This window comes from Corvus cornix, chromosome 1 (assembly GCF_000738735.6).
Source record: "Corvus cornix cornix isolate S_Up_H32 chromosome 1, ASM73873v5, whole genome shotgun sequence".
Classification (NCBI taxonomy): domain Eukaryota; kingdom Metazoa; phylum Chordata; class Aves; order Passeriformes; family Corvidae; genus Corvus; species Corvus cornix.
Genome location: NC_046332.1, coordinates 39725872 through 39738898, shown reverse-complemented (window position 1 = coordinate 39738898; position 13027 = coordinate 39725872). Strand labels below are relative to the sequence as shown.

General features: G+C 36.7%; 1 protein-coding gene across 8 annotated transcripts in view; it reads right to left on the bottom strand.

Annotated features, from left to right (window-relative positions):
• Positions 1-13027, bottom strand: part of CNTN5 (contactin 5) — a 618627-nt gene that overhangs the window by 547834 nt on the left and 57766 nt on the right. For 5 of the 8 annotated variants that reach the window (XM_039563708.1, XM_039563715.1, XM_010400613.4 and 2 more), the window contains one exon: positions 12069-12137. The exons of the other annotated variants lie outside the window; for them this stretch is intronic. The gene's annotated coding sequence lies outside the window, so the exon portion shown is untranslated. The remainder of the gene's footprint in view (positions 1-12068; positions 12138-13027) is intronic. 8 annotated transcript variants of the gene reach the window in all.

The following is a 13027-nucleotide window of genomic DNA, read 5'->3' as shown; positions in this document are numbered from 1 at the left end:
CTGTACCCTACATCCTGCCCCATGCTCTCACTGAGTTCTGGAATTAATCTACTCATTTTCCAGAGACAGAAAACCAGGCACAGAGGGGAGATATTCACCCCTGATTTTTGCCTTAACAGTAGGTTTGGACGCAGCTTGCTTAAGCTATTTGGTTCTTAGAAATTGATCCAAAACAAGGTAGTTAAGACATTTAGCTGTCTGACTTTATAGGTTAGTAATATAGCCAACGATGGCACAGACTGTCACCCTAGAATTCTGCTACAGACAGTGGAGACAAATAGGCATTTTTAGAGTTCAATTCATCTGAACTGGTTTAGATTTCTAAGTCATGATTAGATGAATCGTGTCCCACAAGTGACTGTTTCTCTTCCCTGACTATAAAAAGTCACCATGCTGTCTAGCTCAGACAAATACATCCATATTAACGAAGGATGTTTCAAGTTAGGTGAAATTAATCTCACACATGGAGGTTAAATATTAGCTTTTAAAGGATAAAAGTGGTTTACAATGTAGTCAGGGATCATAGTATGATTTTCCAATGTATTTAGATGCCTTGGCACTTTTAAAAACGTCCCTAATTGTCTATCTGCTTTCTTTGGTACTTAAACATTTCTACCAAGTTTCCCCATAGAAATTTTCCATGCAAATATTCTCACAGAACGGTCAGATGAAGCTCCTTATCCTCAAAACCAAAGTAAAGAAAAACTAATCCTACCACACACACAAAGTCAGTGTAAGAGTCTGAAGAGCTGGGCTTTCATTCCTAGCCATATCGCAAGACACTCAGCATCTGTTAGGATCAAATGATTGTCCAAAAATCTAAAAACTGTGGATTTCTTTCTGATTACAATCCTCTCTAAAACAAACTGAGAAATGTGCTCCCTGAGAAATTTCCTGGTTTTGTGCCCACAATTTCCCAATCCTAAAACTAAGCAGAACACTCCTCCAAAATCTGTGAGAAGTGGGACAAAGGCAATATTCTGTATTTCATATAACATACTTGCATTTTCTGATATAGCACAGAAATGCAAATTAAAAAAAAGCTCGTCTGTTTTAGTAGAAAAATAAATACTTTGTCTATTCCAAACAATATGTTTCAGATGATAAAAAAATTGCCTTGCAAGCCCATATCAATACTTGTTTGAAAAGCAGCATATGCATGCTATATAATCAGCCCCAAATATTTTTGATAGCAATTACAATATCTTGGGGGGGGCGGTGTTGCTTGTTTGTTTATTTGTTTTGTTTTTAAAGACTGAAATCTCTGATAGTCTTACCAGGAAAATATCCATCACCACTAATTCTCCAGTATGACTGAAAGATACCTCTTTTCCTTAGCACATCTGGCAAACAGGTGAATAGATGAGTCAAGCGGCTACCCTGCAACTTCTCCTGATGCTGGGTTCTCTGGAAGCTCCTAAGATGCTGTAGACTTTGAGACTCCTTTACCAATATTAATTGACCAGCATGATGATTGGAAGACACAGTAAAGGGCTACTCTAGAGGTCTCTATTGATTCTAATACACAGCCATCATCATTTCTCATGACACAATGCCATTTTAAAAATGTTTTGTACTACATAAAGTTTAAAATAAAATTGTAAATATGACATTGCTCTGCTCATTCTCCTAGCTGCAGTCATAGTAAATTTATCATACCGTGTGTAATGGGAAATATTAGTAATACCCAAAAATTGACTGATTGACATTACTGTCAGCTGTGTGTCATCAATACTCTTATTAAGTGCTTTGAGAGGTTGGTTGAATGGCCATTAGTGGCCTTCAAAGATGCAGATTAAAAAAAAATGTCTGCTTGTACGCTGTTTCTTCAACAGCAAACCTGTATTTATGCAGCTGAAAGACTGTAATTTATCTGCAAGGGACAGTAACAGTTATCAAATGTAACACACACCACTGGTAGACTGGGGGCTTTGACATGACATTTTCTGTGTTTTTAATGGGAATGACATCTATAAAACTTGTAATAGGACACTTAGACCCTATAAATTCTTAAGATAAGACTTTCAACATTTGACACCATTTTCTAGAAGAGCTTGGCTATTTCTGACAGATTCGCACAACACTTATGGATGTGCAGGTTATGATTTGCACAATATTAAAAAGCTCCTCTGTTATAAAAAGAATAAAGGGTTTGATGATTAATTACCACTAGTCACCTGCTGTATTACTATCTGGATGAGAACATTAACATGACAATAATTGCTGCAGTCTTCTGAATAAAATAACCATAAAATGCATGAAATCGGACAAGCACAGAGTGAATCAGCAGTGGGAATCTATGTGTATTGGCTCTGTGAAGCATATGATTGAAGGATGATCTACACAGAGACACCAACTCAGTAGAGCATGAAAGATGGAACAATGAAGAAGCCAAACGTGCACAGAGCTAAGAATGACTAAGGAGTTAAAACCTGCAGAGACAGAAAGCCAAATTGTACCATTCTCATAAAGGTGTAACCACCTGTCAATCGAATTTTGTCTGCTGAGACTGCTTCAAAGACTCTAAAAAACCAATAAAATAAAAATGGTCAAAATGAGCTAATGTGTTAATTAGTGTGGGAATCGAGGCTAAGGCTACAGTAATTGCAGAGAAAGCAGAGAAGCAAACTTTGTAGTTACAAGAATTCTGTGCAATCTTTTTCTTTTGTTCCAAGTTGCCTAATAACTGAATACTGAAAACTGCCCCTTAGGCTACAGAAATGGGTTCTCTTGGCTGATACATTTCTTTCCAGTTGAGCTGCAAACTATTTAAAATTTGCCCTTTCTTCTGCACTGCTGCATTTTCAGCCATATTTTGCACATGGGACAAAAGTAGCAAATAATCACACCCACTCTGTTGAAAAGCAAGTTCGTATTATGACCAAAGTCCAGTGCAGTGACTGCCACCTAGTTAATAGACATTCTGAATTCTACTTTCACCTTTTGTATAGAGGGCATTTACAGTACTGTTAAAAATAGTTTTTAAAAAAGAAATTTTTGGATTTGGTGTGCAGGATATAAGAAAAAAATCTCACTGAACAGAGATCTAAATAGCAAGAGTTTAATTCAGTTTTGACAGCAAATCTGTGCTGAATACTCTCTGAGGAGAACAAATTGGGTAGGTCTTGTTCAACTTCTGATGTCCACATCCCCAGATGCTTACACAGGTTTAAGTTTTCAGCAAAGTTTAATTGACATTTAATTGAATTCTTGAGAGGTTTGCATCTCCTAAGATTACAGAATTCATTCATGAAGTACTAAGACACATACTTAATTCTTAAACCTAGCCATCTTCAGCAGAACAGTCCACTGATAACTGGATTTGAGCTCACACATAAAATTAAGCAAATGCTGAAATGACCCACATAAGAATTATACTACAAAGTACTGACTGAAAACATGAAAACTAATTATAAATTTGTAGATAATTCCTGTACAACTATTTTCTTGATTTCTGACACATTTAGGGCAAGACCTCTTTAAATCGGTATGGTATCATCAAAGAAAGTATTTAGTTAAAATTATTCATTCATCATGGTACTCTAAGATATTTTTGCAATTTAGACATTTGTCTGCAAACAGACGTATATTGAACAGTTTGTATATTGATCCTAAATTCAATTCCTTTTTAGCAGAAATCACCAAGCCTGTTGATCCTTAATACACACACATACCTATATACATAAAATTATATATTTGTATAAAATCCTGTTTTATCAAATTAACACGATATAATATAAACATCATCCAAGCACCCATCCATATGGGCCATCCCACCATTCCTCTGTCTTCATAACAAAATGTTAGTACCAGAAACCAAGGTATGTCTAAGCCACTGAAAGATGAAAGCTAAATCCTTTAGCAGAGGTGGAGGGCGGTCATTCCCACTCTCAGTGGAGACACCAGAGCAGAAACCAGTATTTTAGCCCTACAGAAATTAATCAAGCTATATATGAATAGAAGAATCCAGGACAGTTTCCTAGATACAAGGTTTAAAACAGACCAAGACCCAGATTTGCATTGTCTTTAGCCACTTTGTTACAGAATTAAAAAAAAAAAAGAGGTTTGAGAAGCTGAAGATGGAGACACAAGTAGAAGGAATATGCAGAGCACATGCTCTCACCACTTTTATCCATGATCTCTTTCAAGGAACAAAGCATTTGTTTTCAGAAAAGAGTGACATTTGGTTTTCTTTTATTCCTCCCCCAATATTTACAATTTTTTGTCTCAGATGCAAGCGGGATGAGCAGAAAGTTTGGGGATTTTCTGAATAAATTTGTCTTCTCAAGAGAAAAATAATTCTCCTGGCCAAAGTAGGACATTCAAACCATCCTCTCAGCCCCTCTGCTGAAAGAGCCTCCATCGCTGAAGTTCTGTCTGTTAATCTCCCATCATTTTGTTCTCATTCTTTTGGGGTTATTCTCTGTTATAGGCCAATAACTGTGCAACTTGATGGGTGATCTGTTGGCTTTGAGTTCCAGTCCAGCCTTAAAAGCAGTGCTAGATGAACTGTTAGACCAATTGTATGATCAGTGTTTGAAAGAAGACATTGTGACATTAGCGTAAGGCATGAAATTAAAGTGATTGCCAATTACAAAGTAAATAAAGTTAGGAAGGAGAAACAATGGATTAAAAATAATTCATCAAGAAAGAGTTTACAAACTTGAAAGACTTGCTGTCTCAAAAGTTATCCTCCAAAAAGTACCAAATAATATTGAGGCAAACACTGGCATACCAGATTAGAAAAATAATAGTATTAGAATAAATGTCCATTTATCTGTCCCAGAATTCCCATTCTGCATAGAAATAAGCCTAAATACTGACTTACAGACATAGTTATGTTTCTGGTCTATGTCAGTCACTTGAACCCAGTGAGTGGTATATTATATGGCAACACCAAACTCAGTGATAATTAGAACTGAGAGTCTATATGGAAAATCATAAAAGTATATTTTTAAATGTAGTTTGATTTTACAGGGTTTGTACATTTAGAATTTGTGCTCTACTGCTATTCAGGTGTTTACATTTTTTATGGACAGACATTAACAGAAAGACACTGCTCATGTCCAAATTTCAAGTTCTGGATGTGAAAAATTTCAGCTTGCACAGTCAGTCATCTGTTTGAAAGCTGATACTTTGTTACCTTCCACATGTTATTGATTTTGCTCTCTTATGGACTGTCTTCTAACTAATTAATATATTTATCTAACTGATTTGCAAGCACTTATTTCACTGCTTAGATAGCAGCAGATAAATAGTTCTGTCACAATAAATTTGACTTAACACAAACCTAGAATTAAACATGAAGTGTTCACAGAATCAAAATAGAATAATTTTCCTTTGACACTAATTCATGAGAAAACGGAACTCAGGATATCTAAACTAAGATTATTATCATTAAAAATACTTGACCCAAAAGAATGTTCTTTCTTTTTTTTTGATGTTTGTGATCTACAAACATCTCAATAGAGAACTCAAACTGTAATTTTGAGTTACTTTAAAGACTTACTAATCTGTTTGCAAATAGCATGGTACTAATAAAAATTCTAGTTAAAATGATAAATTATTGTGCAGAACTTATTTTTCAGTCTTGTAAGAATATATCATAGAAGCTTACATGCACAAACATTTAGAAGGAAATGCATTTAGTGCCTTGGGAAGTAATTACAAATACATATTTTCTTATATGAACTTTTAATTAAAACACCTTAATTTTTTTATAAATCTTTGGGGGAAAAACCCAATACAAATGGTGGTAAACATTTTTTTTTAATAGGATAAATCTATCAGAGCAAGTAGAAAACTCAAAGCTGAATTCTTCTCAACATGGAAAACTGTCATGGAAGGAAAATTCTAAAAATGGTATGAATTTCCAGAGCTGCTAAATTATGTGGGCCGATATGAACTGCAGCTTTTTTTTGTTTCCCAAAATCAAATCATGGAGGTAGATTATTGATTCATTTGTTTCACCATGAGCAATGCTTCTTGGATATTTCTATTACAGGAAAAGTATGAAGTTATTTAATTTCTATCAGAAAAGCTAGAGCTGTGAGTGACTATACATTTTTCTAGCAATTTGGACTGTCAGCTTTAGCAAAGCAAAGAGAGGAAGCAGCAAGCTCATGTTCTGCCAAATGCACAACTGTAGCAAAGAAAAGGACATGTACAAATATATATGCATATTTTTGGGTGGGTGCATCTTCAGAGCTTTAGCTTTTATATTTCCAGCCTGAAGCACTTCAGTGGAACATAACTTTCACTTCCTAAAGTCCAAGAGGCTTTAAAGGTTTCCTAGATTAGGTATCCAAAGTCATTAATCTCCTTAGAAAAATTTGGCAAACCACTGAATTCAAATTGACACAAGAAGTAGGAGGTAGCAGACTCAATTAACAAAACCATTTCTCTCTATGACGGCTTTGCTCTTTCTCTCTGAAATCACCAGGGTAACACCAACTTAATTGCGACCACAGAGAAAGAGCTAATGTTTTAGGATGGGAACAACGAGGTATTGATAAAATAAGTACTGAGTCAAGCCTGAAACCAAACATGAAGTCATCCTGCTTTCCAGGTTCAGGTGAGCTGCAGTCCTGCTCCTGATCCTGACACTGACTTAGTCCAAAGCTAGCCCAGGCCAGCCCGGGTTGCAGCACTCAGTGCACTCAGACCCAGCAGTGAGAGAAGAGGTTAATGTCCTCATTTGCCCCTAGCCATCCTGTTGCTGGCATAGGAGGGTTCACTACAAGAAGCAAGGTCTTACAAGGGAGTGTGATACCAATTAACTGCTATGAGACCATTGGTCTCACCTTTGACTTTCTGTACCTTTAAGGTACAGCAGACAGCTTGGTTATTAATGGTTTTGTTAATTACCTTATGGAGAAGGAATCAATGATTATGATGTACCTGCTGTTCATCAGATATTACAAAGTCTTGCATCAAGATGTCCCCAGATAAAATAAGAGGTTCTAACTTCGTAGATTATAGGGAATGATTGGACAAGAAAAGTACAATTTGGTTTCCATAGACACATTCAGGACATTTTTTCACTCACAATACAGCCAATTCTCACACCTATTTACTGACAAACTGTGCTCTGCAAATAATCCCAGCAGGACAAGTAAGCTCCTATTTACTCAGCAAAAGCAAGGATGGCTGTATTTGACCATTTTCATTCCTTCACATCACCAGTTTTATGGTCTATCACCTTCACAGCATTTTGCTTTCACACTATACCTCACTATGTCAAACAAAACTTGAAAAAATACTTAAACCCTGGGACTCAATAGGGTTTCTATCCTATTTGACACATCATTAAATCAGGTAGACTGTCCTCTAATGGGTGTTTTCTCAAGACATATTTTCTTCACAAGTTTCTTGTCTTCAGCTCTTGAGCCGTCCTACTGATTGAAGCATTTTTAGTCATATTTTGTCATATTTTCTAAGTCAAATAATTGGATGAGAGAATAATTAAATTTAATGGAAGAAAAAAATGCTGAAAAGAAGAAAATTATTGAAAAATATTGAAACGTTAATTGAAACCACTTTTTTTGCTAGAAAGAAGTCTTATATGCATGCTTCTCCTAACTCACTCACTTTTCCCTGGATATTCTTCATTTGTCTGCTACTTTAGTTTACCAAAGCATCCCTGCAAATTCTGGGGGATTAAATGCTGATTAAAATGTAGAGCCAATGAAGATTGGGTTAAGTAAGATTCACTGCCTTTCTCCTGGCTGTATCTGTATAAACCAGAAGAGTAGCACTCTGTGTGAGACAACTCTGCCACACTTAGCTTGTCTAAGAGTGATTATGTTTTTCAAACACAAGGGCTTTACAAAGCTTTAGCAAACTGAAAGAGGACTGTACATTATGATTAAGGTAGATATGGATTTTCTGGGTTGGTACATGGTTTTTCTCCCTCTCCCTAGCAGGATCTGGAGAACACAGAGTGCTGCTAGTGGGAAACACACTATGACCTCCACCTCTTCTCTGCTTTATACTGGTAAAGTAAAACATCACTTTGTCCCTGTAAAAATTAACAAATGTTAAATTAGCTACCAGAGAGTTTTCTGTAATGAAATAAAGTATGTCATATTTTAATGAACAAAAATTAATAAAAATCAAGATAAAGGTTCCAGAATTCAAAAATAGTCAGTTTTTTGGACTCTGATTGCAATCTATGTATAATCAAAGTCACTTGACCTACATCTCTAACATATATTCAAATGAAGAAGTCTAAAATTTGATTCAGAGTTCTGTTGAACTTTGTTGTGGGTTTCCTTATACCTCTTCCCATGCTTTCAAAAGTAAAGCTGAATTTCTGAAGCTGCTCAGATGTAGCTTGCTCCTGATTTGTGTTTAAATTTCATCTCCATATTCATTGGACTTTGAGATAATGTTCCGGTTTGGCCAAATTTAGGAATATATCCTCTGAGAGAAGGCACAACCACCCCTCCCCCCACCAGGTTCGGGAAAAAATAAATTTTCCTCGAAGGAAAGTGAAGAAGATAAAACTATTTATTTAACAAACACACGGGAAAGGAAAATAATGTTAAATGGTAAAATCTTTCGCTGTAGAGGAAAAATGTGGGAAAGCGTTAGAGTCCTCCCTTTGGTCTCCTTGGAGCTGGGGCTTGGCCCAGGGCCAGGCCCCCTGTGCCCGGTGGAAAGTCCTCCCGATGTGCTCTGATGTTACAGCAATCAAGCAGTCCAGTAGAAAAGGGAGAAAATCCGAAATTCCAGAGAAGGAGAAGTTCAACTCTCAGCCTCTCTCCGGAGAACAAGAAACTGGAAAAACTGGCCAAAAGCTGACTGGAAAAAGCCGCAAGCCGGGTGCTTCCTCGCTCCCCTGCCCCAGCTGGGAAAAAAAAACCTGCTATCTCTATGTGACCTTGAACAAGCTGCAAACTGCTTTGCGAAAGTTTTGCTCAGTTTTTTTTTTTCTTCCCCCTCTCAGGCTCAGTTTAGAGGCATAAAAAGGCCAATAATTAATTTCTGGGCATAGGCAGCGATATGGGATACACATCATAAGGTCACCCCAAGACAGATAAAAAATTTCAGCATCTCAAAAATTAAACAATACATTTCAGCATGGATATAACACAAAATATTAGATAATCAATTAGGAAAATGTATCCTTATCTCTTTTTGTATAATGATGTCTGTATGTCATGGGTGTAAGGTATTTGTGAGTATCTGTATGTAATCAGCTTTTCCACCTGCAAAGTGGGGATAATTATTCTTTCTTTGCAAGTATCATGAGGTTTAGCTTAATAATTTCTAGCAACTGGTGTGAGATGCTCTTAATGAATTACTACATATTGTAAGTGGTAAGGTTAATTATCCCACTATGACAGAAATCAATCACCATTAAATCCTTTCTATCTGGATAATGAGGCAATCTTAAATTTTTTTGATTTGACTAAACTAGTCACATTGCTACCATATGTTGGAAATCCATGAGACTACAATATAGCTCACAGAATGTCCCTGTGCAGACTCCAGAGGACTGAAAAGGACTATAAAACAAAATATGCCAAGTTTTAATCTTTTTTTTCTTATGCTTCCATTTAAATCAATAATATTACTCCAGAAGATGATTTATTGTCCTAACTACGATATGGAATAAACCCATGGCTCTCCTCATGAACTGCTGTGATGTTGAGTAATTAATGAAGTGCCATCTTGAAATACCAAAAAAAGGTGATTGTATTACCCCAAACTTTATACTTGATTACAAAAGTATTTTTTCCATTGGAATGATTAAGATTCAGAATTTGTCAGTTTTGGGTTTGAGTCCATTATTCATCACATTTGGCCCTGATTTTTAAGTAAGGAAGGATATTTAAGTTGATATGTGAGGAAGACTAGCAAACCAAAACTGGTTTGTGAGGCCAAAAACCTATATACCTGAATGCTTACATCTCTCCTCCACAGCTAATATACAGGCAGTTGTCTTTTATTCAAAATTGAATATACTTATTCTACCACTCTCTGTTAATGACATGAAACATGCAACAGTATTGAGTGGTGTTCATGGACAGCTGGATAAGCAAGCCTCTTCCAAAAGTGGAACATACACTTTCATAACATGGGAAGTTCAAGCTTTCACATCATTAGTGGAGTTTTAGACCATATGCTGCTGAGCTCAAAGGTAGCCAGGCTGAGATTTCTGTGTCAAACTCATTATCTCTCAAAACAGATGTAGTCTCATGCTTTCTGAAAACAGGAGATGAAAGTCTCAGCTTTCAGTCAAAGTGTGGTTTGTTCATAATTAGGACCTATAACATGCAGAACATTATCTTTTTTTAAAAAATAAACTTTTTTCCTATTGTATCAAGCATCCTTCAAGTTTTTCTCTCATTCTTGACGTTTTATTATCAGCAGATACATGTGTACAGCAGTTTTAATAGGAAGGAGAAACATCACTGGAGAGTGGTTACTTTTATCTGATTTGCCATTATGTAGTGTTTGAATTTCTCCCTGCATGCTCTCAGCATAAAATAGTTAGTTACAAACTCATGAAAAATTTAGGTGTCCACTGTTAATTGAAAGTTTTTATAGGGAAATACAACGACCTGAGAAATGGAGAAGGATTCCTCACTTCCAAAACCAGGCATTTCTTCCTCCCCGAATTTCCTGTTGCTTTCTACTCTAAAGCATGCTTTTCTTGTTTATTGCCTCTGATCCTCCCTACCTTTCTTTGTATTTGTTTTCTGTCTTGCTTTATTAATTGTACTATATTAACTTCACAGCTAAGGTCAGTTCCATCTCAATAGGCCAGGGATAAACCTAACTCTGCAAACAGCATTCCCCATAGGAACCATAAGCAGTTTTCAAGGCTGTGATGTTTGCGTACAGAACTGAACAGCCAAATATTTCTTCCTGATAAACTCACCAGTTTTCTCTTTTCTTAATATAGTTGTCCTAATTCAGACTGCCATTCTTAACAGTGTAAGTCATCATTAATCACAGAAATAGGAATTTCCTCATACTATGAGTAAGTGGGCAAGCATAATCTTCTCAGGATTTTGTCAGATAATTTTACTGTTTTGATAACCCTGAAACTTTATAGAGCACTTTAAACTGTATTAAAAAATGATTTAATGAGACATAAACTTCTAACTATCTGAGCCATCAAATAAAAGAAGTCTTAGGAGCCTAAGTAGTTCAGTACTATAAGAGCTGAATGATATATAACTAACTTCATATTCTGTGCCACATCACTCCTTCATGGTAAGCCGGGGACAAAGAATTGAATTTGACCTTCACAGATCCAGTCAAGGACCTGATGACACTTGCTGGACATCTTCTAAACAAACATTTCTTTAATCCAGTCCAGATCATGTCCAGCATTTGCCAAGATCCTCAAGTTCATGCATAAGTAAATTCTGTGCTAAACATGTATGGGCCAACTCCTTATGCTTAGCAGAGTCTGTGTAATTCAGTGTCACAAGAGATTGTAAAATGTGTTGGCTTTTTTGTTCCTTAGAGGAATGTCTGTGAATAATTTAATTTGTGAATATAAATGGAGTTGAGTTTGTAAAGGCTATGTTTAACCAAGGTTGGATAATCTCCTCAAGCTTTTACTGTAATCAGTAGAAGGAGAAGCTCCTCCGAAGGATGTCAAAATAGGCACTTTTCTCTGTGCTAACCCCAGAAGGTGCCAGGGAAGGTTAGGTTTGCAAGGACAGAGTAAATCTCATGAACAATTGAGAATAACTCTATGGTGAACCCTAAAATGCCAAGACAGGGTTCTTCTCCTTGTCCATTATTTAACTAGTGCAGTAGCAGAATTCTGAAAAGAGATGGATGGATACAGCTGTAGCTATACTGCAAAACGAATTCATCTAAAGCCAAATCTCAGCTTGATATGAGGCCTTCCAGGATACAGGATGCCTTCACGTTTTTATACAAGCTGTCTCTCTGGAAATTGGAGAATATTTTCTGCCTAAAAATTGTGTATATTGTACACATACATACATACATACATATACCTATACATGTTACTTTTTCAGCAAGCTTTTTTGTTTTGCTTGGAAAATTCAACACCCAAAAAAGAAAAAAGAAATTACCATTTAACCATGTGCATTTCCCATCTCCTATGAATCCTAAGCAATCAGACCTCCTGACAGAAATTCATTCTGTAAAGTAAAAGAAACAAATTATTTTGTTTTGGTGCTTACTAGATAAAGAGTCCTTCACTGCAAATGCAATATGTTAGTGATATCAGGCTGTTAGTTTACTTCAGCTTACAACTGAAGTAGAAAAAGAGATCTTTTAGACAATTACCAGAAAAACTTACCAGAGAAGGAGAGAGGCTGTGTATGAATTCAGTAAAGTAGAGAGATTGTCTGTGCAAAGAGGGACACATAATCTTCAGTGACTTTGGGAATCAGGACAGTCACTGTTAACAAGTGAGCTGGAGTCATAGACTGGTACTAGTGCAGTAACTGTGGCACTTGCTGTCTGCCTCCTGCCCAGAGGCTCCCCAGCACCCCAGCTCACACCACCCAACAGAAGAAACATGGAGAGCAGGACACTCTCAAGGCTGATGTCAGGAGCCACGGTCAAAGGTACTCGTATGCATGGCTGGAAGTGCTCATCTGATTGTGAGAGCAGCTTCCTCAGTTCCTGGTTTGCACTCAGATTCCTTGGATGGAAAAGGATGACCTAAGCAGAGGTTGTCCTGGGCGCTAAGAGTCTGGAATTCTGCACAGTGGGTCACAAGAGCGAAGAATCAGGTGTGGCTTGTTGACTGAATCAGATAACGTAACAGTAAATCCTCCCTAGCAGTGAGAGGTCTGGCAACATATCTGGTGAAAGCTGTCCCTAAAACACCCCAGACCTAATAATTTAGATTCATATATAAAAGGGATCTCTGTTCATCACCTGATCCAACACTTCCACTCAGAGAAGCAGCAGCTGGAAACTCTGAGCAGGTTTCTCAGTCTTACAAACTCTAGAGTGTCAAATATGCACCGTCTACAATTCGTTCCATAGACAGATTGACTCTAGAAGAGATCTTTATGTA